General features: G+C 34.0%; 1 protein-coding gene across 2 annotated transcripts in view; it reads left to right on the plus strand.

Moving 5' to 3' along the window:
- LOC128859008 (uncharacterized) overlaps positions 1–27382 on the plus strand; it is a 149852-nt gene that overhangs the window by 76846 nt on the left and 45624 nt on the right. The gene's annotated exons all lie outside the window — the stretch shown is intronic.

Below are 27382 nucleotides of genomic sequence, written 5' to 3' on the forward strand. Positions count from 1 at the left end.
TTTTAAACAAAACACTAATGCCGCTTCATCGTATTACCTCATTCTAAAAAAAAACCAAATCGTCTCTGAGACGGCTTGGAACTTCAGACAATACTTTGCTTAAATTTTTTATGCTTTTCGAATGTTCGTTTTATGCGTTGCTCTAAGCACAATAACATGATTTTTATTACGTTTGTGACGATCGACGATCAATACGAATACAGCATCTGCTTCTTCAGCTAATCCCTTTCACCTATAATCTTTCGGTTATATATTTAATATTTTGTCAGTCAGACAGCTTTTTCACGTACATTTAATTTGCTTAAAGCTAAAACTGAAAATTTGATATCTCATAAATTTTTTCGGCATATTATTTTGTGATCATTGATCATCTTCACTTGTTTGTCTGTACTATTTTAAATTTTCAGATAAAGATCATTTGTCATAGGCTCGTTGATTGCCATCAGGCGAATGTCTGAATTTTTTTCTTTTTTTACTATTTCAAATGGTCACTAATTTGCCATCTATTATTTTGTTTTAATGCTATATTATTTTTCTTTATCTAAAAAGTTGTCTATGAATATTTTTAAATCATGAAGATCGGTTGTGATCTCTTAAATTAAATATCCTTTCTAATTTTACACTGTTTCATCTAGTGAATTTAAAAAAAATGCCAAAAAACAACGCGATTTTTGAACCACTTGAAACTTGCACCAAAATTCAATGGACTATTAAAAGTTCCGATTAAAAATTTGAAAATTTTGTGGAAAATTTGTCAAATTTTTCCAAATTTGCCGAATTTTTACAAATTTTACACAAAATTCGAATCCTTACTTTATATGGTTCTTGTTGTAGTATGAACTACATTTTTATAAAAAAAATGCTTGAAATTTCAAATAAATTGTCTAAAGGTATCAATATGAGGTGTACACTTTCTTTTGACGCTGACGGTATCTGCATTTTTTTGTTTCTATATAGTTTTATTTAATTTGAATATAAAACAATTTTTTTTATAATATACGTTTTTTCGTATATTTTCGATTTTCAATATTTTTGCTTATTTGCCCTAAATTAAAAATAATTTTTTGTATGATTTTATTTTATTTTTATTTTAAATTAGTTTTTTCAGTTACATTTTTTCTTTATTATATTTTTTTCTAAGTAATATAGAATAGTTATATAACTGTAATTTTTGAAATGTTTTTAAATTAAAATTAATTGGTTAGTATGAATTTTAATTTTTAAATATACATAAATTTTATTAATTATAAAGTTTTATAATTTTTTGAAATAAATAAATTTTTTCACCTTTTTGTTCTTTGTTTTCGTTGTTTTATATATATAAATGTTTAACATGAGTCAATTTCTTTTTATAGTATAAAATGTTTGCTTTAGTTTTTTTTTTAATTTGCTTCTTAAATATAAATAAAAATAATATATAAATTTTTTCTAATAAAATAATTTTTTCACTTTTTCCATAATTTTTTTTTCGTAATAACATATACGAGCTAAGAGTGTATCAATTTTTTCACATTAATATAATCTTTATAAATATTTTTGTTTAAATAAATAAAATTTATCTGTTTAAGTATGAATTTATTTTTTTGAAAATAATAATTTTTTTGTCGTTTTTTTAATAGATTTATGTCTAATAAGTAGTTCTTTTTTTTATATAAAATTGTAATTTTTAATAATTTATTTAAACTAAAATCTCTGTTTTGGTTCGGTTTGTTTTTGATAAATAATTTCGCTTCTTAAATATAAATAAAAATAATATGTAATTTTTTCAAATAAATTATTTTTTTCACTTTTTTACTTAAATATGTTTTTGACGAGCTAAGAGTGAAATAACTTTTTTTCGTTAAATTTTTTTATAAATATTTTTAAATTAACTTTTATTTTATATGAATTGTTTTTTTTTTTTTTTTTGAATACAGTTTTTTCAAATCACTTAATGTTTTCACAGTTTTTTGGTTTTTAATGTTTTTTTTCTATTAAGTTAAGTAAAACTGCTTTTATACTGTATTTTTTCATAAATATTTTCAAATTAAAATTTACTTTGTTTTATTAATTTTTTTTCAAAAATTTTAAGGGGTTTTCAATATTTATGTCTAATAAAACTCAATTTTTTTAAATTATTTATTTTAAAATTTCTTGTATAGCTTGGTCTTGTTTTATACATAATTTTGCTTCTCATAAAAAATTTATGTTTACTTAAATTTTGTTTTATTCAATTTTTTTTAAGTATTTTAAATTTTTTTTTGTTTTTTTTTTAATAAATATTTAAAATTGTTTTGTTTTTAATATTTATGTATAATTAGAACATGAAATATTTTTTTTAATTCAATTTTTTTTAAATTATTTATTTTAAAATTTCTGGGATCGCTTGGTTTTTTTATACATATATTTACTTCTAAAAAAATTGTTTTAACGTTAGTTTTTTTAAATGTATATTTTCTTAAACAAAGTGGCGCAAAATTAATCACCCTATCGGAAGATTTATAATATTTGCAAATAGCGTCGTGCGTCAATCGTATTTGACACTTGCCAACTAGACGTCTGCTGTATAGAAAAAAGCAAGCAATGGCAAGATCAAAAAAAAATTCCATCACTTAAAGTCATATTTTTTAGTTAGTAAAAGAGTTATTCAAAAACTGAATTTGATGATTAATTTTGCGCCACCTTGTATAACTTTTTTATATAAATTAATCGCTAATTCCGAAATAGTTTATTCCCTTCAAGCGATCGTTGGCATAATCACGGCTCTCAATCTTCATTTTAGAAAATTGATAGGCATCTTAATTTTTGTTTACAATCAATAAATTTTGTTTTATTTACAAAAGGCTGCCTATTCTGTACGTCTTCCCCTCAGTTATCGCCCATAGCTCTACTGAAATAACGAAAAAATCCACTTCAATCTGCGCAATCTTGCACTCTATCATTCTTAGATCAATCTTGAGTCATCCCTTATTTGCTCGACTCAATCAATTGTTCACCTTCACATGCATACATACATACAAACATGTGTTTGTAATTAGTCAACCGTTGTTTGTGAGTCATCTGTTTTTCCTCAATAAATACTTTCATTTCATGCTCTGAGGGTTAACCCTTCTTGTATTTTATTACACACACTTCGCCCTGTATGCACTCATAGACACCCGAATTGTAACGCATCCCTTCTTTTCCTAAAATTTAAATACCTTGCCGAGGCTGATTGGTTGATTCTTTTAATAGCACATTTTGGTTGAACTTCCCTTCTCTCTGCATACATACATATATATATATTTACACTTGTGTTTTATGTGCTTGCACAGCATTTTGCCATGAGCCACCGTTCCAGGGCGGGGGGCAGAAATGAAGCGATTTTTATGTTGTTTACCTTGAACGGAAGTAAAATGCTTGGCGTTCAATGCATATTCGTCGAGAGGCACTCATAAATACTTTTGGTGAATACTTGTATGTGCGTGTCTCGGTGTTTACACACACGCTTTCTAGCGTATTTATTTCGTTTATTATTTCCTTATACGCCATATAAGTATGCGCTTACACGTAGCTGTTTGAGATTTTTTGAGAAAACAACTTATCTGGTTTTAGCAGATTTTGCTTTTTGGTGAATTTATCCTCATTTCATATTAAAAAATAGGATATTGCAATGCAACAATCGCTAAGCTTAATTCTTAAGCTAAAGTTAAGGATGATTACTAATTTAAATTCGGCATTAGAACGCAGCAATTCTCTGCGTGACCGGCAAAAAAGTGCTAAGTCGACTTGAGTTGTTTTGTCAACCATTTCGTGGTAGAAAAAAGTTTCACGTGGTAGAAAAAAGTTTCACGTGCCTCTTCCTGTTCTGCTAGACTTTTCTAGTGGCGGCCACCAGCATTTTTTTATGTTTGTTTATTTACGTGTGTTGACTTACCAATGAAGGCACTTATCAGCATAGATATGTTTGTGGATAATCTAAAATAAATATTACCAAAATTGGCTTTATGAAATGTTGAATTTTGCATAGTAAGCACAGTTTTTAGTATTGGATTACTCTTTTTCTAACACAACGTGGCGCAAAATTAATCATCCAATTGTGTTTTTGAAGAACTTTTTTTGCTAGGTTCAATTATTTTGAGATGGAAATCTTTATTCTCACCTTACAACAGCCTTTGCTTGTCTGTTGTATACAGCAGCTGTGTAGTTCACAAGAGTCAAATATGATTGACGTATGAGACCATTTGCAAAAATTATAAATCTTTCTATAGGTTGATTAATTTTGCGCCACCTAGTGACTGGTATTGAACGTCGTAAAGTTATTTGTTTACAATATTTTCAATGCTTATTTTTTGTTATTAGTTTACTATAAAAATATAGTCTATATAGAATTTTCAAAATTAAAAAAAAAAAAAAAAACTACATCCAGAAAATTTCAAAAATTGTAAACAAATTTTATATAATTTTTTTACGCGGAATTGTTGTTGTAGTTCATAAAATTTTTCGAGTGGCTGCTGTTGACAGTTAAGAAGTTATGAATAGTTTACTGTGGCCCGTTTTGTGCACTTTCGAAAAATTGTGAAACGGAAGACTTTATCCAGGATAATAGTACAGACTTTAAAATTGCTCCATATTATATTTAAATTGAATGGGCTGCAAAGCTTCATACCCGAAAAAATTCAAATAAACCCGATCCAAATTTTGTAAATTTTTTCTAAATTTTAATTTTTTTTTCTAAATTTTTTTTTGCAATTTTAAGATTTTGATTTATATGTAGAAGATTAACTATATTTTTATAATTAATTAACAAACTTGTTTTTTTTTTTTGGAATTTTGTAAATTTTTTTATTTTTTTTATTTTTTTATTTTCAATTCTCAGATTTCGATTTATGTATAGAAGATTAACTATATTTTTTTATAATAAATTAACTCATTTTTTTATTGTGTTTTGAAATTTTTTTGTACATTTTTTTTTAATTTTAATTTTCAGATTTCCATTTATGTAAAGAAGATAGACTATATGTTTTATCATAAATTAACACACATGTTTTTCTAAAATTTCGTAATTGTTTTGTTGTTTTGTTTTAGTTCTCAGATTTCGATTTATGTAAAGAAGATTAACTATATTTTTTATAATAAATTATCAAACAATTTTTTTTCTGAAATTTTTTATCGAAACATTGTCAATTTTTTGTAAATTGTTTTTGTTGTAATTTTCTGACTTCGATTTATCTATGGAAGATAAACTATACATATTATTTATAATAAATTAAGAAAACAGAGTAGGCATTGAAAATTTTGCAAAATAATTGTACGATTTTCGGTGACACACACTGTACTTATACTTATTATAATATTTTCATATGTATTTTGTGTGTATTTTGATATGTATGTCTGCAAATATATTTCTACTTATCAGCGCTTAATCATAAGCATTATTTTTTACCAACAATGCAGCTAAATTTGTCTTATCAGTTCGTTGATTTCGTACGAAATTATAAGTGAAGTGCAAAGTCAATGTTCGCCGAAAATTCCTAAAGGCTTAATATTTATATTACCCTTGTATTTCTGCGCCCAATTTTTATATCCATATATCTTTTTTTATGCGTGCATATGGATTTTGTGCTTAATTCGTTGATAAATTTCTATGCCCACCGTAATAACTCCTTTGTCTTTATTTTCGCACTGGAGAATGCGGGAAAAACTCATAAATAATGAATATCGAGAAATGCGTGTTTATGCGCACTATAAGTCATTTGTGATGTATGTATGTAGGCATATTTGTGGTGAACATCAAAAACTGCTTGAGTCGACTTAAGCATAAACTGAGTTAAGAACGGTACGTGTGAAAAATTTTCCTCAAGCAAAATTTTACTCCGGTTTTAGGTTAGGGCGTTTGCATTATTGCCCAAATTCTCGCTCAATTTGAATTGTAAAAACAACAAACTATGTTCGGCGAAAAATATGGTTTGGAAAAAGTTTCGAAATTTTAGTTTTGATGTTATTTGACGCGATTTACATATATATTTCGTGAAAGGTTTCATGCAAATCAAACACTTTTGCTGCATACAATCAACATAAATTTTGATAAAATTTTTATTTTTGGCACCCAACTCGTCATCATCATCAAATATGCCGTTATCGAAGATATTGAAATTTATTTTTATTCGTAACTAATCAACTTAGTCATTTGCTATTTTTAATCTGATAATTTTTTATTTCCCTTAATTAGTCAGCAATCATCATTACTCGCTAATATTTTGTAGAAAATACATGACTTCCCCCGATATGGATTTTTTGTATTCCCAATGTATTATTGTTATTGTTGGAACAGCAAAATCTTCCTTGATCGGATGTAAATTTGAGTAATATATTTCCGCCTATGAAAAATGTTTCTAAACAAATTTTCTTTGGTTATGTCAAAATAATGTCTGATGCCTTCATCAGTAAATTTTCGATGCACAACTGGTTCAAACGTTTGAACTCGAAAATGCGCTCTTCAATATATGCAGTTTCTGACCAGCTGTGTAGTGTGTGTAGCCTCTTTGTTTAGCTTCAAAAGTATTGCATTTCCTATGATCCCAATCAGCTTTTGGTCTGCCTACTTTACGTTGCACTCAAGCATTTTAATCACCTATTCTTTAGGTTTGATTGGTACTTTGGATTTCTGTGTTCATAATTTGAGGCTGTTTTACTAATCTTTCAATCTTTTCTATTCACAATTGAGCGTTGAACGCTATGCAATATTAATTTATTTTTTTAATTTTTCATTTAATATCTGCTGGATCAGATATTTCATTTACGCAGCCGTCTGTTTGTTAAACTTCAATCATTAATTACTGCAATGTGACGTCTACTTCACGCAAGTGATCTCAACTGATCTCAGCTGGTTTGTTAAAGATTAAACATTTGGGATCATGCGATATGTTAATCTTCAACGATTGTCAAACATTCTCTTACTGTTTCCCACATCTGTGATCAGCATGAGCTTTACTGCGGCTTTCCTTCCAATTTTTTTGAATACTTTTTAATTGCATATCGGTGTTAGCTGCTGTGATTAATAGCGTTGCGATCTTGAGTTCATCGAATGCACTGAGTTTTTTACTCACTTTATTCGTTGAGCTTATTCCCTTTCAATTAGAAGTTTTATCAAGAGATTTCTTCATCTGAGCGAACGTTGGAGCAACATCTGATGCGTACATCATCCAGCTGCTTTATTTTTAAATTTAATTTGTATGCAGCCTGCTGGCATACAATTCACGTTGCGATCTTCTTACAGAATTCCAACTTTGCAGGGTGTTAGTGCATCGTGTCTGTGATCTAATGATGTATGTATGTTTCGAATGATTGACTGAATGATAGAAACATTTGCTCGAAATCCAAGTGAGTGGTGATCCTTATTTCGATTTTAATAATTTTTTTTTGAAGTGTTGCTTCTTAGAGTTGACTGAATGTATGAGGAATTGGAAGAAAAAAGAAAAAACTCTTTTTACGCGGAATTCAAATGAATAATGCTCCCACTTCTGATTCTGATGAATTTTTTTTTCAACAGTGGTGACTCAAAGTTGTCGAAATGAATGAAATCGATCCATTGGAAAAATTTGAAAATCGAAAAAAGTAATCCAAAAAATGGGGAAAACTATCGGTTTGCGCGAAACCCAAATCAGTAATGCTTCCAGTACCGATTCTGATAAGTTTTCTTTTTTTTCAAAAGTTTCGCCTCTCAGAGTAGTCGAAATGAGAGGAATTGATCCGATCTTATTCGGAATTGGAAGAAAAGGAACTAAAAGAAATAAGGAAAACTATAGTTTTGCTCGGAATTCAAATCAATAATGATTTATTATCGATTCTGATCAACTTTTTTTTTGGTTTCAAAAGATTTGCCTCTCAGAGTAGTTGGAAAAAAGAAATCGATCCATTGCAAAAATTGAAAAATCGAAAAATTGGTAAAAAATAGAGAAAGATTCGTTTTGCGGAAGATCCAAATCAGTAATGCTTCCAATTTCTATTCTGATAATTTTTGTTTTTTTTTTTTGTTTCGAAAATGTGACTCTCAGACTTCACGGAATGGATGGAGTTCAATCGATCTTATTCGGTATTAGAAAGAAGGAATTGAAAAAATAGGCGAAACTATCGGTTTACTCGTATTCCAAATCAATAATGTTTGCAATTCACATTCCGATCACCTTTTTTGGGTTTAGAAAGTTTTGCCTCTCAGAGTAGTCGGAATGAAGGAAATCGGTCCATTGAAAAGTCAAAAAATTGGTAAAAAACAATACAAAAACTAGGTAAAGCTTAGTTTTGCGCGAAATCCAAATCAGCAATGTCTCCTATACCGATTCTGATCATTTTTTTCTCTCTCGAAAATGTGGTCTCTCAGAGTTGCCGGAATGAATAGAATTGATCTTATAAGGAATTGAAAAAAATTATTCTTCAAAAATCATTTATTAGTTTTGCGACTATTTGGTAACTTTTGAAATATTTTTATTAATCTTTCGATAAATTACTAAGTGATTTAATTGTAATTGAATTACCTTACACGCTCTTAGCCCCTGATAGGGACCCTAATCATTTGGATGCTTTCGAAAATCGCGCTAAAAATTTTGCCTTGATTACCTGTAACCCTCAAACGACTCTTGTCTCTTTTACTCTTTATTGCTTTGACCAGCTTTAAATACCTTTAGATACATTTTCGAATATAGGGTGTTCTTTTAAGAGCTGTTGGAATGATTTTTTTATTATAATCTGGTAGATAATTTCATGGCATTTATTTTTTGAATACGATATTCGACATATGACTACCGCGGCTACGCGTTATATGGTCCATTCAATCCATCTAATTTTTGACTACTTTTTTCAATGTAACTGGGTGTATGGCGCCTTGAATATTGCTATAAATCGATTATTAAGCGCACCCGGTATGGCAAGTTGCGGCGTCTTGTTGGAATCAAATGCGGTCTCGACGCTTAGCGGACTAATTTTTGGAAACAAAAATTCAGTCAGCATTGCTCGTTAGCGCTCGCTATGCATCATAATGACAGCCCATTACTCATTTCGAAAGAAATAAGGTCCGATGATACCGCCAATGCTCTATGAACTTCGCGAAAAGATTAATTTTTTTTTATTTTCAAAGTAAATTTCGACAATTTGGAAGTGGTGTTCTAGCGTTAAACGATTCATGATGCCCTGTCAAACCGTACTGATCAAAACTGTCAACACAGTTTCCCTTGCTCAGCTGTCAAAGAAAGCATAGATATCGATATCGATAATTCTCATGCAGCCAAAAAACACCCGTCATACAAATTTCAGTATTAAGCTATTGTTCTTAATAATTGAAACACCTTCTGCGCAATGCCTTTACCACATAACGCCAACAAATCCTTTCCATAATTTTCAGCCATAACTGAAGGTTAGCCACATGGCATGCGCTGCCATTGGCGTTGTCGCGTCACACTCCCTATTTTTGCAATTTTGTTTGTTTGTCTTCTTCTTCTTTTCGTTTCTTCATACTTGTTTCCTAAGTAGTTACTTTGTCTCTTGCCTTAACACTTTAACCGTCGCCTTCGCCTTCGTCAACGGCGCTCCTGCTAATGGCTTAGCACAGTCGTAAATTCTTGTTCAGCTGCTTGATTTTATTTTTGGTCTGTAGGCAATCTACTAAACATTAAACATGTGAACGGTCGATCGACCCATCGCCCAAGCACCGGCCGACTTGCTGTCGTTTGCTTGCCTTGCCGCTCGCAACTAGTGTAGACGCTGCTCCTGCACAAGTACTTGCCTAGTTTTTTTTTACTTTTTATTCTTATGTTTATGTTCTTGTTATGGCACAACTTTGGCGAGTTTTTCGAGTTCAACTCAACTTGTTCAAAGTTCGTGTACAATAAAATGTTGAACGGGTTTTTCGCTTTCAAGGTGTAGCTGCTGCTCGACCGCTCGGCTGTTGGCTGTCACTGTTGCCTAGAGGTTTGGCTTAATCTTTTGTATGTTGCGCGGCTCTTATTTTTCTTCAGCTCTGGCTGCACTATAATTAAATTAAAAGCAAAAAGTCAAAACTTCTCGCGCAAGCTTTTATGTAGACAACGCGTTGAGCGCATATTTGCCACATACTGGTACAAGTTCTAGTTTCGGCCACAGCTGGCAAGCTGGCAACTCTGCTGACGCGACTACTGTTGCTGCTGCTGCTGCTTCCAGCATAAAACCCGTTGAGAATATGGTTTTGTTGGCTGTTTCTTTTTCTTATGTTGTTGTTTTTTTGTTCTCCACTCCCCTGCCGTGATCTTCTGTTGTCTGTTTTGTAGTGTTGTCATTTTTGTTTTCACAAGAAACGAGTTTGCTGTGCTTTAACTTGATTATTGTCGGAGTTGTGCCTTTATTATTGTTATTTTTACTTTTTCAAGTAACTTGTTGCTTTTGCTTTGCTGGCTGATTTTTGTTTTCTTGCTCTTGCGACAAGAGTTAAGATTTTATGCTTAAATTATGCATATTGCACGTTTTCAAATCTCTCACAAAAGCTCTATTTAAGCTAACGAATGTCTGTACGCACAAAAAAAAAAAGAAAAAAAGAAAGCAAAAAAAAAAAAAAAAGAATAAATCACAATAAACAGCTAATAAGCCGTAAAAGTGTTGTGGCAGTAGGTGATTGGTAAGCGCACCAACGGAAAGCCGCTAGAACTGTTGTTTACTTCGAGTCGCCTTTCATTTCTTAAGCAAAATTTGTTTCATGCGCTTCCGTTTATGACAATATAACTTTTTTGTGTACCACTAACTTCATTGCTTTCATATATTTTATTATTTTGTCAGGCTCCGGCAATGCCACACATTTCAATCTAAACGCACCTAGCGCTCAAAATACTTTTCCACACGCATTCCAACCAACCGGCTGATTCGCCGCGTGCATTGTTGGTGGTGGTGGCATCAACTTTTACTTGTGTCTTCACTGCATCTTCAACTTCATGCACACATACAATTGTACAAAAAATATCATAATTGTCTTATTGGGTTCACTAATTTGTCGCTATGAAGGCGACAGGCAGCTTGACTCGAGCTTAGTTCATAGCTTCAGTCTGCTTAATTTTTCATTCAATTGCTGCTGACGCCATTTGCTTGAAAAGGGTCTTCGAAATTAGCTAACCAAGCGGTCGCGCTCAAGTGGCATTGTTTGAAGTGCGGAGGGTGGAGGGGGCAAAAATATTGTATACAAAATTTGTAGCCATAAAGAAGTCTGCTTGTCATAATCACCGTGCCGCTGGGACGCTGTCACTGACTGCTGCCGCCTGTGCCTGCCTGGCTGCCTTCGTTATTTACCGGCAGGCACTTGAAATTCAACCCATTCGCTGCGATTTAATTTACTTGTGTGCGCAATGCTACAGCATACAAACATACATCAATAAATGTAGAGGCGCGCATAAGCGCAGCAGGCTTTTGTTGACAGCCAGACGAACGCACGTAAGAAGCCTGGCTTGCTAAATATCCACAACAGCTGCAATAATGCTTTGTGTGTTCACTTTGATTTCATGTTTTCTCTTTTTATTTCGTTTTATTTGCTGCATTTTTCGCATGGATTCTATTTGTATGTTCCCCTGCATTTTCTCTTATTACCTTTTATCGATTTGTATTAATCTTTCTGCTTTAATTTTGCTTTACCTCCTTTTCGTTCTGCCTGCTCTTGCCTCTCTTTCCGTGTGGACTGTATGTCCGTCCATGCCCCTTTTTAATGCATTCAGTCAGTCACCACTTTGAAAGTGGCTTGCTATGCTACTTGACGCTCACTTGCAACAATAAAAGATTCTTCCCCATGCATCCGTTGCATGTTCTCTGTTCTCTTTCTCTCTGCCGCATTCCTGTTTGATTTGTTTTCCCCGATTCTTCTGCACTTGCCGTAGCTCTGAGTGTTTGTGCCTCAAAGCCGGCTGCCAATTCCAATTAGTGATTGCACGCATTTTGCTTTCATACTCAGCCCTTCTTTCTTTTACTTTTTTATTTAATGTTTAAACATTTATACATTTTTTAAACATAACTTGTCCATCTTTCGTCACATATAGTTCTTCTTTTATTCAATTTTTTTTGATACTCTTCCCATCACCAACTTTTGTGTATGATTCTGATTTTTTATTCTTTACTGATTTATTTCCCTAAATCTTAATTTTTTTTCAAATCTATTTGTTTTTCTCATTTTTCTTCAGTAATTGCTTTTCGTGAGCCCTTTTGATCGTAAATTCCACTCTTCTTTCGTTTTTGCAATAAATCCATTTTGCTACATCTTCTACCTTTGCGCTAACTGTTCCATTTGCTCAAAGTCTCTTTCGCTGTAGCTTCACCCCATTATTGACTTTACTTTGTTTGCGCTGTTCTTGTACTATTCTCCCTCTTCTTTCGTAATTTTTTCTGTGTCGATTTTTATCTGTTTGTTGCTGACATTCTGCAATCGGCATTCAAATCGTTATGGAATTTCACAAGCATAACTTTTTCAAATAGTTTCATTGCTTATTTCAAATTTAATGGCACTAATTCCATGTTTCATGGATATTTTACGCTTTCTTTTTCAACGCCCCCCGATTGCTTTCTATCCGTCCTCTTCATTTGGCTCTTCTTGTCATCATCGTTTAAAAGTTTATTGCTCTCTTGTTTTATGGGAATTTTTGGTCTTAATCTTTTTGCATGTTCTGGCACGATCCGGTAGAAATTTATGCTGTGAAGCTCAGCATAATTTCGCTACGGTAGCTCTTTGAGGAACGATAAGGTGGAATCATCTTAACTAATTCTTCTAAGTTTCCTTTCCCGTGCGGGTCCAAAAGCTTGAGTGCTTACTTTCACTATGCCTAAGAAGTTATCAGCAATGGATATAGTGGACTTTCCTATAGATTTTCTTATGCGTCTAACCTTAAAAAACGATATTTATTCAACAACTCTCACATTTGCGCCCAGCCCTCAGAGAAAGAGATTAATAGTGATTGAAGTGCGTAAAAGTAGAATGCAAAATATCTACACTTTATTTTCTAACCCAGATTCAATTGGCCTGTAGTGGGCTTTCACCCGATGTGATGCCACATGAGGACAAGGCTGATAGATTATAAGGTTTGGCCATCCGAAGTAAAATTGTGGGAGTAACTTCGACTGCCACATCATCGGCGACTCGGCCGCAGAATTCAGCCTTCAGTTATGGTGAAAGACAAAGTTGAGCAAGTAAGTTCGGCTGCCACGTCACCGGGTACTCGGCTCCCGAGCTCTTCTGACCGCTGATTTCACACGTATTCACACACTCGTCCAATCAGTCGTTGTTCAGACGGCAACAAATGAATATTAGTGAAGACTGTACCATTAATTTTTTCCATATTCCATATATCACCAAAACAATCTCAGCTTTTTCGGAAACAAACCGCTGCCTTGATCCCGGTTGCATCAGCCAATCAGCTGATTCTTTCGAATTCGCCGAGAGGCGGTTAGCGGTCTGATGTTGGCCAGGCCTCTGAAATCTTTTCATCATGGAATTGTGCGCGCTCATTTCACATGTACTCTTGCGCTCCTCCAATCACTCCTTGTTCAGGCGGCAACGAGGAGCAATGGCTGATTTGATAAGGTAGGATTCAAAATGCATTCGGACAGCGAACGTCGTCTACGGCGTCGAGTGATATGGCCACTAAAACAAACTGTCTCCCTTCTTTTTCTTTCTGTATTACTTCGGGAGGGCCCAGAACGGCATCCATAATATTCTATTCACCCACGTCCGCGTCCACCATATTTGTAGCCAGCTTTCATGCCATAGGCTCGTCTTCTTGTTTATCTATCTGTGTGGCTTCGCTTTGTTGCCCTGCATCGAGGTCTACCTTGTTTTCCGTAGTGCGCTCTCGATGTATTTCTTTACCGCGTTCCAGCTGCCCTCGCGTTCGAGCATTTTGCTGATTATGTTGCTCGGTCCCGATTTGTTGATGACTGTCTGTTCAGGCTAAAAGACGTTGCAAATTGTGATTCATCGCTAGAGGGAGTCTTCTCTTCTAACAACGTTCTTTCAAAAATCCCTTTTTGGAAGGTGGGTTGTGGAAAGTGTTGCGTTCGATTGTGCATAGTTCACCAGTTCAGAAAGCTCGCGAATTTTATTTCAGTATCCGCTCATGACTAGACTTATAGCTTGCGTTGGATCACCACTTCGGCTTAGCTTATTTCCGTATTTCCGTTTGTCGGCCTTATTAGCCTTTTCTGAAGAATTATAGATAAAAAAACACTCGTCCAATTTAAAATCCGTCGCCTCTTGGCAGATAATTACAGGTTTTCGGGTCGTTTTTTGCGATGAAAACTCTTTTCACAAAATCATTTTCATGCTGAAGAGGCATATAATTGTTGTTTTTTCCAGAGCCAGAATGTGCATGAATTGATGATTGGTCCAGTTTTTTAGAGTTTTAAGGGAGCAACACTATTTTTTTATTTCACTTTGGTAAGTTTTGTTTTTCTATTTCATTTAATTTTTTCACTCACCTCTTCAGAATAAGCGATTTTCAAATCTTATTCTATAATTTCTTCATACACTAAATGATAGGAAAAGTTTTTTCTAATAGCGGTCGCCTCCCGGCAGGAAATGGCCAATCTTCGAGTGCATTTCAGCCATGAAAAAACTGCTTATAAAAACCCATTTGCCGTTCGGAGTCGGCTTAACATTGTAGGTCCTTCCAGTTGTGGAGCAACATGAAGACGCACACTACAAATAGGTGGAGGAACTCAGCCATATAGCCAATTTTCAAATCTTATTCAATAATTTCTTTAATTTTTTACATTTCGCTTCCTTATCACAGAACTCCACGTTAAAATTCTTATGTTGTTGAAATAATTTCTCTTTGTTGTTTCATTTTCTTGTCACGTCCACTCTGCTTTACTTTTGTGCTGATAAGCCTGCATTTTCATTTATTCTACAATTTCTGCAATAAATATTAATGATACAAATGACTTACTTTTGTTAAAAAAAAAAATAGTTTTACACAACTCTTGTACTTCCTTATCATTCTTCACCACTGCATCATTTCAGTGTTAATCGTATAAGTCGGGTCTTTTGCATTGCTTGTAATTTGTTTGTGTAGAACTTTAGATAATGTCCCAACTATACAAATAAGTAGGAGCGCAGTAAAGTACAGAAAATGCAGCTGGAAGCATTTTAGTTTGCTTATCAGTGGTAGAGGGTTTTATAAGTGCACAGACACATTCATATATACTTATACTTGTGTGCATATGTTCAATGGTTCCAATAGTGAAGCTTTTATTTAATAAACGCCCGTGATATTCTGGTTTTTTATACATTTTTTGAACTTCTTTATTAAGTACAAACGGATGCGGTATTACCTTCAGATTCATACTTTTCTTAAATGGAAGCTTACAGATACGATCTTTTTGGTTTTTCTTGTACTAATGGGCTTATCTGTTTTTTATTCTTGCCAAAGTTTATGTTGCAGTTCTTTGCGATACTTTTGGTGTAGATCATAAAATTGTGAAATTGCTTGCGCAGCCCCTTCCATTTAGAAAATTTTTTTACACTCTCCGTGGTGGTTGAGTGAGGGAATGAATCGAGAGTGTTTAAAGCTGTCGAAATTTCCAGAACAGCCTCACTCTGAATGCGTTCGTTCTTTATAGAAATCGGCCTAACAGCAGACACAAATTTCAGGAAATCTTTTAATTCGCAATTTCTACGTCTCGCTCATAATGGGACTTAGCCTACCAGAAAGACTCAGATTTTGTTCGACGACAGTGGGCTCTACGTTACCAGAACGACACGGATTTATATCCGGTCAATGACTGTCACCCCCCATACATACATGGGGAATGCTTATGCTACTACAACAACAACAATTCAGAATTCTTTCTGTCCGTGCACTGCAACCCATAAATTATTCCTTAGTGTATCGCTGTCATGAAAAACTCCTCATAAAAAAAACCACTGCCGTTCAGAGGCGGCCTAAAACTGTAGATGCCTGCATTTATGGAAAACATCAAGACCCGCACCACAAATAGGCGGAGGACTTCTTCCGTTCCAGTTACTAACTTTCCTTGAGAGTTCCCCGAGAAAAAATAATATATATTTGCTAAATGCTAGTTGTACCATACCGGTTGGTGTTCGCTTACTAGAAAGTTTGAAAGCTCAAAGAAATAGACCCTTGACACAAGTTTAGTGCCTCAATCATCCCTCCACTCAAACTTGCATCTTCGATCTTCCACGCCCTCTAAGCTAATCAGGTTTACTTACGAGGCTTTGGGTTCCCGAATGAGCTTAGTGAAGTTCTGTGGTTCGGAGGCCAATAGTGATGGTTGGCAGTTGCCATCTTTGTCATCGAGCTGGAAAACAGAGAAGGCATGGACTTCGATCCAACGATTCTCTCCATGCCCCTTGACTCCATGCCATCAAGTGTCGTACATGAAAACAGATACAGTGTAGTGCTGTCAGAGGCTCAGTTGGGGGCAAACTCTGAAAATGAGCCCGGCAAACACTGTTTTCGCATTTTCACGGATGGCTCCACCACCGAACACGGCTCCGGCTCTGGAGTCTACGTGGAATCCAGCAGGACAAAACTGCTCTTTGCTCTTGGAATCCATGCATCTGTATTTCAACCGGAGGTGTATGCTGTTCAAGAAGCGATGAACTTTGTTATGGAAAACGGATGGAGAAACAGATCTATATGTGTCTGCATTGACAGCTAAGCTGCGCTCATGGCCTTAGACAGCCCCCCAACCACATCAGTGGTAGTCGAGTCCTGTTAATCCAAGCTGAACTATGCCGGTAGACATAATCGCCTGATGCTAACATGGGTCCCGGGACACGTGGGTAACGAGACTTCTGGCTCCTTAGCTAGGATGGGCTCTGAGGCCAACTTTCTTGGGCTAAGAGCCCGTTTTGCCACTCCCTTCTGCAGCCATCAAAGCACTGGTTAGCTGCAGATAGACTAAACTGATGTTACCGTCATGTCCGATCGACTGTCGCAAATCCTCCTGCCATTAAGCAGAAGGGAGTGTAGACAGCTGGTTGGACTGATGACGGCCACTTTCTGTGGGTAAAGCACATGGAAAAGGTAGGCATCTCAGACAGTGTCCTCTGCCCAGCATGTGGAGAGGCGGATGAGACGGCGGACCACTTTCTGTGCATCTACCCAGCCTGCGGTCGAATCAAGCTTGAAGTCTTTGGCACTGATGTGTTAAGAAGCGACCACCTTGGCTCCTTGGCAGGCACCACAAAATCTACTAAGATTTCTTCGGAGGTCGGGTAGATTTAAAGAAAATTAAAAGGGAATCCGAATGCAGTACAATGGTATTAATTAATGCCTGAGTGCTGCACTTGCTAGTTGTCCCGACAAAAAAAATCCTTTTCAAGTGATCAGAGCAGTTAACTACTTCTTGAATAAAATTGTAGATAACAGTTAATTAGGATTTAGACCTACGGCTTTCGAGTGTAGACAGATTTATTAACGTACGACGACATGTTCGACGGCACAGAAGTTTCAAAATTCAGGAAGCGAAAAGAAAGTTTGAGAACCACTTTCTGTGTCCTAATTATGAAAGAATATTTCTGTGCCTTTTTAGAAAAATTTAGCTCCGCTGATTGCTGGCTCGATGCCGAATTTGAACATTTTTTCTTATAAACAAAAAATGTGACCCAAATTCCACGCTGATATCTCGGAACAAGCGGAAAAATACCTTACAAACGTTCTAAATGGTACAAATTTGTTTATTTTTCCATTTAAATTGCGTATTTGCTCCCGCATTTAATTTTTCCAATTATTTGTTTACAAAACAAAATCTCGATCATTTAAGGTAAATATTGTAAAAAAAAAAGTAATCCGGAAGTGAACACCATTCGAATCTTTAGAAAAGAAATTACCTAAAAACGTTCAAATTACTAAATTGTAAAAAAGCTAAATGAGTAAAGAAAGCAAAATTACGCCACACCCATGCAATTTTCTCATTGTTGTGGAAAAAATCACCATATTTAGCCGTGTTTTTTTTGTTTGTTTGCTTTCTGCTGCTGCCTAATTTGTTTACTTGTCGTTTACAAAGAAGAAATAACAAACGAATTGTAATCGTGCAACGTTTAAAAAATTCCTGCATTTTAAATCTAGAAATGTGCAAGCGTGCTGAATGGGTAAAAAAGAGTGCTGCTGTAGCCGCACGTCTTCTTTAGAGCTCCTCCAAAAGCTAGGATGACGTCATATTGGTTGGCGACGTTTATGGCAGTAAACGAAATAATTGAAAACAATTTTTTGTTGCAAATTAAATGGCTGACTGACTGATTGAAGGATTGAGTGGTAAGCTGTTTAAAAACTAATTTTTATTTTGAGTGATTCTGTGAGCAGCTAAATGAGAAAGCTAATAAAAAGCAAATACTGGGGGAGCACTAAAGAAGCAATACTGGAAGCTCGAGGAGGAACTAAATATGTGCATACGCATACATAGAAAATTGTTTACTATTTGTTGCCAATTGGCTTTCTATCTATGTGTGTTTTACAGATGACCGTTTTTGTTTTTATGTTTCTTTTTTGTTCAAATTTATTCTTAATTTGTTTATTTTCCTCATTCTCCTATTCATTTTCCTACGCCTTGTAATTTTTTGCACTTTCTTTGTTCCCTTTGTTATGCCAAGTATAACTTATGAATTGTGCCAACACATCGCCAACGATAGTATCAGGTTGTGATACGCGAATTCGCTTAGACTTAAAGACTAGCGTTTAATGCTTTATCAGCTGACTCATATAAGAACTCGCTGCGGTGATATTGACACAAGTGAAAAAGTTTAATAGTGTAAATATTTACAGACGTGTATGCACAAGATTTTTATCGGTACTTTTTTTAAAAACACCAATAAAAGTCACCAGTGTATCATAAAAAGGGGACATGATGGTGAACGGAAGACATTTATAAAACCAAGCAACGTTCAGCTGACAATTTTTACGATAGGGTTGCCAAGCACGTATTTATTCTAAAATGTAAATTAAATTTGCTCACAGACCGACTGGTTGGCCAAATCAGCTGATCGAATGAAAGTCTGTTGCTTTCAATGCAAAGTGGAAAAATTGTGAGTGAGAGAGAAAGTGAGAGTAGAACCAATAGACAAATTGGATGGATAATTATCACTCAATTGGTTTACGATAGCTAATCGCCACTACAAATCAGATTCCTGTGCTTAAATTCCACTCAGAGTTGCATGTGAAGAGTGTTAATAAATGGGTAAATTTACTCAGAGCACCGCAAGCAAATAAAGCATTTAGAATACCACTTTAGTAGGTCTGACATCTATCTTTTAAATCCAAACTCTTAATTCCTTAGTCACCTTAAGTGCAATGGATAAATTTGCCAAAGTGGTTGGAAAATTTCTACCCATCCACAACTCCATTCCTTTCCAGTAGTAACCTAAACCAGTTCCTTTCTACGTGATTTGGTTCTACGTTACCGCAACGACTCAGATTTATAACCGACCCAAACTCGCATAAGCGGTCGATGTCATTTTGAAAATGAAATGTTGAGACAGCACAAAGTCAAAACAGAAATTTGACAGATGTTATAGATTTAGTAGCAGGTGTAGATGTGGGGTAAGAAATTTTAAATGGTCTCCAGCATTATTAAATTTTGACGTAGAGGAAAAAAAGAATTAGAAATTCATTAATTTCATATAAAGAAAAAAGTTTAAGTTTATATGCATGTATTTTTTTAATAAGTAGCCAAGGTATGTACATATATAATATAAAAAAAGTTATATGCATCTATAAGTGAACGCTTCTCGAAAATCTAGGCTGGTAGGCTGATTGCATTCCATTTTATTTTCTTTGTGGTAGATACAATTTATAATTTTTGCCTATTGAATAGTCTTATTCTACCGATGACCTTCATATATCCCTATTTGCACCTTCTTGCGGTCTCTTCTGCAATATTTGTTTTCTGCACTTCCCCTTGTGACTCATCGTCGCCATTCGCATAAAAGTGAACTTTGTACGAATTTCATTTGAATTTCAACCAAATTACAGTGAACGGCACATGTGTCACATATTTACTTTTTCTGTTTTAATAAATAATTAATGCAAAACCGACTTTAAATACTTTTTGCACCCTTTGCTTTTTAGTGCACTTTCATCAACCGGCTTACACAGTCACACAGTGCAATATTTTTAATTAAATTTTTTCGCTGCAACAGCGGCTGGTTTTGCAAGCGGTATTTAATCTCATTTATGATGATTTAATACTGGAAAATATACATACAAACATTTTTGCAATTTAATTCGCTTGTGCTGTTATTATTTTTTTTCCTTTCTTTTTTTTGCTTTTGCTTGTTTTTTGCAATTTATGGCACTCTCATTGCTGAAATAAACAGCATACAATTGAGTTCTATTAAATTATCGCATCGCCTGGAGGTGGTCGCATTACCTCATCTCAGCTGGAGGGTTTTGTATTGAGCTATAAATTTATGAGTATGAGCGATTTTATCAACAAAATATGCATATATATTGATGTTCGTGTGTGTGTGTGTGTATATAAATATATATATTGATATCCACAAAGTTTGTAGTTTGTAAGTTATATTGCATTAAAATTTATTATGTGTCTTTTTGATATTTTTTATTCAAATCGATTTGATTTTTTCAGTTCCATTTAATTGAATTTTTGCTGTTTAAAAGTCACATTTTTGTTTGCATAAATTATAACCCTTAGAAAATAATATAATGGAACATAAATTGAATTTAATCTGAAGCAAAATTGGACGTTTATCTAATATTGGCTAGAGAACAAAGGACTCCAATACTACAATACTTTAAAACAATTACTTAATGTTTAAATTTAATAAATCGTAATTTAATAATAAAAAAAAACTAAATAAATAAAAAATTTAAAAAAGTAACTTTAACAAAAAAATGAGAGAAAAAATAAAAAAATTTAATTTAACAAAAAAATTAATAAAACAAAATTGTAATTTAACAATGAAAAACAAAATAAATAAATACAAAAAAGCTAAAAAAAAAATTATTTAATAAAAACTGAAATTAACAAAAAAAATAAATTGTATTTACCAAAAATATTAAATTAAAAAAAAAATTGGAATTTAACAATGAAAACAAAAAAAAAAAACAAAAGAAATCTAAAAAAAATTGAGTTTAACAAAAACATGAAATAAAAAAATAAATAAAAAAAATTAAATTTAACAAAAAAATTAAATTAAAAAAAAAAAAACAATTGTAATTAACAAAAAAATAAACAAAAAAAATTAAATTTAACAAAAAAACTTGGGTTGGTTGGTTGGTTGGTTTAAGGGTGACCCCGCATCGGAGTGCCACATAGGCCGCAAGTTGAGTCCGTTGTGTTGCCCTAGAGCTCATTATATTGTATGATTTCCCCACCTAACCGAGCTTTTTATTATAGATTTTGGTCAAAGATATTAATCCGTTTCGAGAATTTGATGAGATATTCGATTTTCAGGTCCGAGAGTACTGAAAGGTTGCCAATTGTTGGAGAGCCTAGAAGAGCGAGTCGGCTTCTGGCTAGACCGGTATAACTACACAGCAAATGCCTGCTCGACATTTCCTCGTCTTCGTCCTCGCAGTATCTGCACAAGTCGTTTTGAGGAAGCCCGAGCCGACGTAGATAAGAGATATTATATGCCTTAGTTCGTGTTTCGAAAGACTTATTAGGGTTTTTGTCTGTTTCAGATTGTAGGATGGCCAGATTTGTCTGGTCGTAACGCAAGTAGTTTCCACTCGCCACCTCCGATCAGCAATGCTGTGCAATTCTCAAAAAAACTTAATTAAACAAAAATGTAATTTAACAATGAAAAACTATATATATAAATAAAAAAATTAAATAAAATTAAATTTGATTAAAAAAATGAAATTGACTAAAAAAATAAAAATATTTAATTTACCAAACAAATTAAATTAGAAAAAAAAATAAATAAGTAAGTAAAACCAAATATATAAAAAACTGAAAAACAAATTTAATTTAACAAAAGAATGAAATTAAAAAGACAAAAAATTTAATCAAAAAAAAAAAATTAAAAAAAAAAAGAAATAAATTAAAAAATTAAAAAAAGGTATTTAAACACATTTTTCCGTGTAGAAAAAATAGCGAAACATTTTTAATATAATAATATAATTTTATATAGATATATAATTTTTTTTTTTTTTTTTTTGAACTTTTGATTACAAGTTGGTAACATCGTGTCAAGTGACCTTCATTTTAAGCATTTACAGCTTATTTATATTCCATAAAGTTTGTGACATTAACATTGATATTTATATATATACCTATATAATATATCTATAATATTTATAACCATACTCGCTAGCCGTGAATCTTGATCGATAACTTTCTTGTCGTCCAGTCAAGTGAGAAGAGCAGAGAAGTGGCGAATCGAAGAGGCCTAACAATAAACAGCTGGCACAGGGTAGCGTTTGACCTTCTGCACTTCCTTCTGTCGCAAAGAAATATACAGTGGTAGAGGTATAGCAATGTTTGCAGGCATTACAGATATTTTCTTGCAAGTGTTTTATTGTTTTGTCATTGCATTCCATGCCGTCATTTGAAAGACTCTTATGTGAAGTTACTGGTCTGTGCCGGTGAACGGAAGACATTTGATCATTTGGATGGCAGCTTACGTTCGTAGAGGCCGCCATTGGTTAAAAATTCAGCTTCTAAATGTCACTTCATTCGGTGAGCGATGGCGCATGGAAGTAATTTTACAGAAAAAAAATTTGTATATTGCCTTCATTATGGTTTTATTTGTTTTATCTTATTTCAAAAGTCTAAGTGATAATTTCTCAAGTTTCTGTTAAAATTTATCTGATCTTTAAAAGCATTTTCTTTCCTTGACTGATTGTAAGTCGTTTAGAAATTTGATCAAGCGGTTCATGCACCAATTAGCATTTTATGCTACAACATCGGCACGTGCGTTGTGTGTAAACACAATGCAGCTGATTGGCAAGTTTACATATATTCGTTGATGTTATTTTAATATAAGGAGTTAGGGGCAGTAAGAGGCTCGAAAAAATAATGATTTCGATGGCAGTATAAATGATTTTCAAAAGCAGTATACATTTTATTGAAATCTACCAAGTTACAGTGATCACCACCAGTTCAAAAAAACATAGTTTTGAGAAAAATGCATTTAAAGTTTTGCTATCGGTTGCTTGCAGCTGCTACTAGCTACTTGCTACTTGCTCTCGAACGCTCCGGAGAACCTGAGCACCCTTTGGTAATTGTTGAATAACTCGAAAAGTATTTGTCGGATTCACTTAAAATTTTCACACAATATTTTTAAGATATTATACTTTAAGAAAATGCAAAAAAACAAAAAATAAATTTTGTGAAATTTCTGACTACCCCGAACCCCATAATGATTCGCGGTGGAACTAATTTTTGCTCCTGAAACAAGTCATTTTGTTTAATCCGCTTATTTTTATTTATTTGCTTTTGACGTATTTTATTCTACTCCATTTAATTTTAACCCCTTCGAACCTCATGTGCAGAACTATGCACATAATGTTTAAAGCCTTATAATATTTTTATTTTACTTTGTTGACAACACTTGGGACCTAATGTGCACAATTGTGCACATGCCGGAAAATTCGGAAAACTTAATAAATATGTATGATTTTTCACACATTTATTTTTATGATGTCCTTCTTACTAATAATTAATAAAAAAATAATTTTATTATCCATTAACAATAATTCAGGTCTGAAGGGGTTAATTATTTTATTTGAAAAAATTTCATCCACTTGTTTGCTTTTTTTATTGTATTATTATTAGGTGCGCAACTAAGTTCCCGCTGATTGTCAATAGATGCTACCAGCAGTGTGTGCTAGTCGATTCTAACATAACCTAAACGTTGACGACCGTCCGCGTGAAGGAACGCCAAAAACCTTCGAAGACGCTGACTTGGAGGCATTGCTCAATGAGGATCCCTGTCAAACGCAAGAAGAGCTTGCGTCAGTATTAGGAGTTACCCGCCAATCCATTTCCAAAGGATTTCATGCTTCGGGAATGATTCAGAAACTGGGGACTTGAGTTCCATAACAAGGCATGTTGAACGTAGTTTTTTCGCCTGTGAACAACTGCGCCAGCGGCAAAAAGGGAGGGTTTTCTTCATCGCATCGTGACGGGTGATGAAAACAGGATTCATTACAGCAATCTACGAAGTCGTATTCACGCTGCGAAGGTTCTGCTATGTATTTGGTGGGTGTTATTTATTATGAACTATTAAAACTAAGCGAAACCATCATTGGGGATCAGTATCGACTTCAATTGATGCGATGGAGCCGAGCACTGCGCGAGAAGCGGCCGCAATACGCGGAGAGGCATGAAAAAGTGATTCTACAGCATGACAACGCTTGGCCTCACGATGCCAAACCCGTTAGAACCTACCTGGAAACACTGAAACGGGACACGCCATATTCTCCAGATATTGCGCCGATTATCTCCTGTTCCGATCGATGGCACATGGTCTAGCTGCTGGTACATTCATATGAAGACATCAAAAAATGGCTTGATCCGTGGATAGCCTCAAAAGATGAACAGCTTTACCGCGACGGTATACGAGATCTACCAGAAAGATGGGGAAAAGAAGTAGCCAACAATGGGCAAATAAAGTTGTATTTTCATCAAAAAGACACCGTGAACTTAGTTGCGCAATATTAACTTTTTTGTATTATTATTTGTTTATTTATTAATTTTTTTTCTATAATTTTTTTGTATAGTTTTTTTATTGTACAAAGCTTTGTTTTAATTTTATTTTTTTGTAGAATTTTATTTTTTATAATGTTTTTATTTATTTATTTACCTCTCCTATATAATTTTATTTTATTTTTATCTTTTCTACATATAAATGTGTATATATTTTACTCACTTTAAGCGCGCCGCATATCTACACCCACTTCCACTGTTCATTTTTAAATTATATAACACCGTAACAAACAAAGAAAATACGCAATAATTGTACTTTCAGCTTGGCTTCACCTTACGGTTAATGAACCTATTCACCGCACTATTAGCGTGGTATGATTATCCTCATCAGCTGACTAAAGTTGTAATACGCATTCAAATAGCTGTTGTTTCTTTTTTGGCGACCTTGTCACAGTTACAACGGAAATTTAACAGTTTATGCTCAAAGTCCTCAAACACATTTACATACTTAAGTATACCCATACGAGTAGTATACACGCAGATTATGGTCTGCAAAAGTCATAATAACAGAAAAGGCTCAAGATCAACAGCTGATCGATTAACAGCTGCGTAGCTGGCGGTTAATAAACTGTCAAATAGCAAAAACGTCGAATGTCAAAAAATTTAAATTAGTAGCGTTATTTCTAGGGGAAATTTACTAAAAGTGAAAAGAATTTTCTAAACTAACGGAAATTGAATGCTTTGCCAGCTGCAGGCTGCTGGTTAAAATTAAATTAAATCAAATAGTTAAGCTGCAGTGAGGGGAATTTATTTAGTTATTTGTTAATTTAGCGGAAGTACGAATCGAGTTGAAAAAATATTATTTGGCTAGTGAATAGCCAGTATGAGTGTAGGATAGTTGGTTAGTCAGTGTTTTTCAAATATTTTCATGCTGAAACAAGTTTAAAATTCCATATACATAACTGACAATGACTAGATTTGAATGATTGTGTGACAAACGGTTGTGGAATATCGATGTCGAATATTGTGAATTCTAATTGAAGATAAAGGGGAATTATTCGTTGATTATAAAACAACTTGAACTACGTTTCATAAGCCTAGCTGATCTCGCACCCTATCACCAAAAATAAAATTTAAAATCTTCAATACCCGTGCAAAACCGGTCCTTCTATATGGTACTGAGACCTGGCTTGTATCTGACCACATAAGTCGACGTCTTCAAGCGATTGTCAACAAATGCCGTATTTTTGGCCGAGAACAATCTTCAATATGGACCTTCTTCTGTTTATTAAAATCTGCTCAATTAATTCCGAAATAAAAAGACGAAAATGGAATTGGATTGGACATACTCTCTTTTCTACTTTCTTTGAATGGAATCCGCAAGGAAGCCGACGCAGACGTCGCCCCGTCAAACTTGGATGCGCTCAATCTCCCACGAGAGTCCTTCCAACGCCACCTGGAACCAAATCACACAAATGGCCACTGACAGAAAGCGTTGGAGAATATTTGTTTCCGCCTTATGTTCCGACTATGAATGTACTTTAAAGGTATAATAGTTTTATTGATTAGGCTGGTTGATCCAAAAAAAGCTGAAAGTCAGCATTGCAATCTGCGCCAAATTCCAGATTTTAAATAATAATTTAGTGAAGACCGAAATATTGTTATCTCAGACTATGACCCCCAGAAATTTCAACTCACTTCGAACTTGAAATTGCAATCACTCTAATATTCTTAACGTCTTTGAACAACTTGTTCTGCTAAAACAAGAGAATTGATCTGTATTTGTTACTCGATAACTTTTTAAATGCCTTAAGAGGTTATATACAGTTAGAAGGCCGAAAAAAGCGAATTTTCCAGAAGCTTTTCTGAGAAAACTTTTAAATTTATTGATCTAAGTTTGTACCCATATTATTCTTTTTTTAACTGTATTTTAAGAGTTAGTATTTGTAAAAATATTTGTTTTTGGAAAGGAGCTCCACCTGAACTCCGGGAGCTCCTCTCTCCTCTCCACTATATCCCTGAACTGGATCCTCTGAAATCAAAAAACCAAACAGATTTCGTTAAAGTAATGTTAAATCTAGTAGTTAATCGAAGAATAAGCAAAATAAATTTTTTTGACAAAATAGCAGTTTCTCAAAAAAAAAAAATCGATTTTTGACGAAAATTTCTGCTTAAATGAGTGAGAGAATGAGCTAAGAAGCATCTCCATCACAAGTGGAGTGCTCTTGATCCATTGCGTAGATGTGTTAGCTTTTGAGAAACCTTATAAACATTTTATTTTAATATTATAAAATGCGTAGGCACAATTCTGCTACCGATGAAGTGACAGCCGAAGTCACTCGCACAATTTTGCTTCGGATGGCTAAACCTTGTAATCCATCATGCTTGATACAAAAACAAAATTAACTTTAGTGTACACCTCTTCTCTGTCAGTGAAAATCCCCATACGAATTTTTATTTTTCAAAACAGTTCTGGAAGTCTTATTCCATGTTTCACCTAACATTTTTCCAGTGATACCAAAAATAACTCAAATATGAGTGATGGCTCTAGCTATACTAATTTTTTTACAGAAGCGGAAGATAGGCTTTCATGATAAGGGCGTGTTCACACAGTGCAACTTTTTTGCTTAAACTTAACGAATTCTCGAATGTTGTCCATGTCGTTTGCACAAAGCAACTCCGATGCTTGCAATTATTTTAGTTTGTAGTCTGCCGCCAGCAGTAAAATATAGAGGAGCATAAAAAACAAGGCGATTTGTTCGTGCTCTATTGCTCTTCTTCTTTTCTCGAAGGA

The sequence above is a fragment of the Anastrepha ludens genome, chromosome 3, assembly GCF_028408465.1.
Source record: "Anastrepha ludens isolate Willacy chromosome 3, idAnaLude1.1, whole genome shotgun sequence".
Taxonomy (NCBI): Eukaryota; Metazoa; Arthropoda; class Insecta; order Diptera; family Tephritidae; genus Anastrepha; species Anastrepha ludens.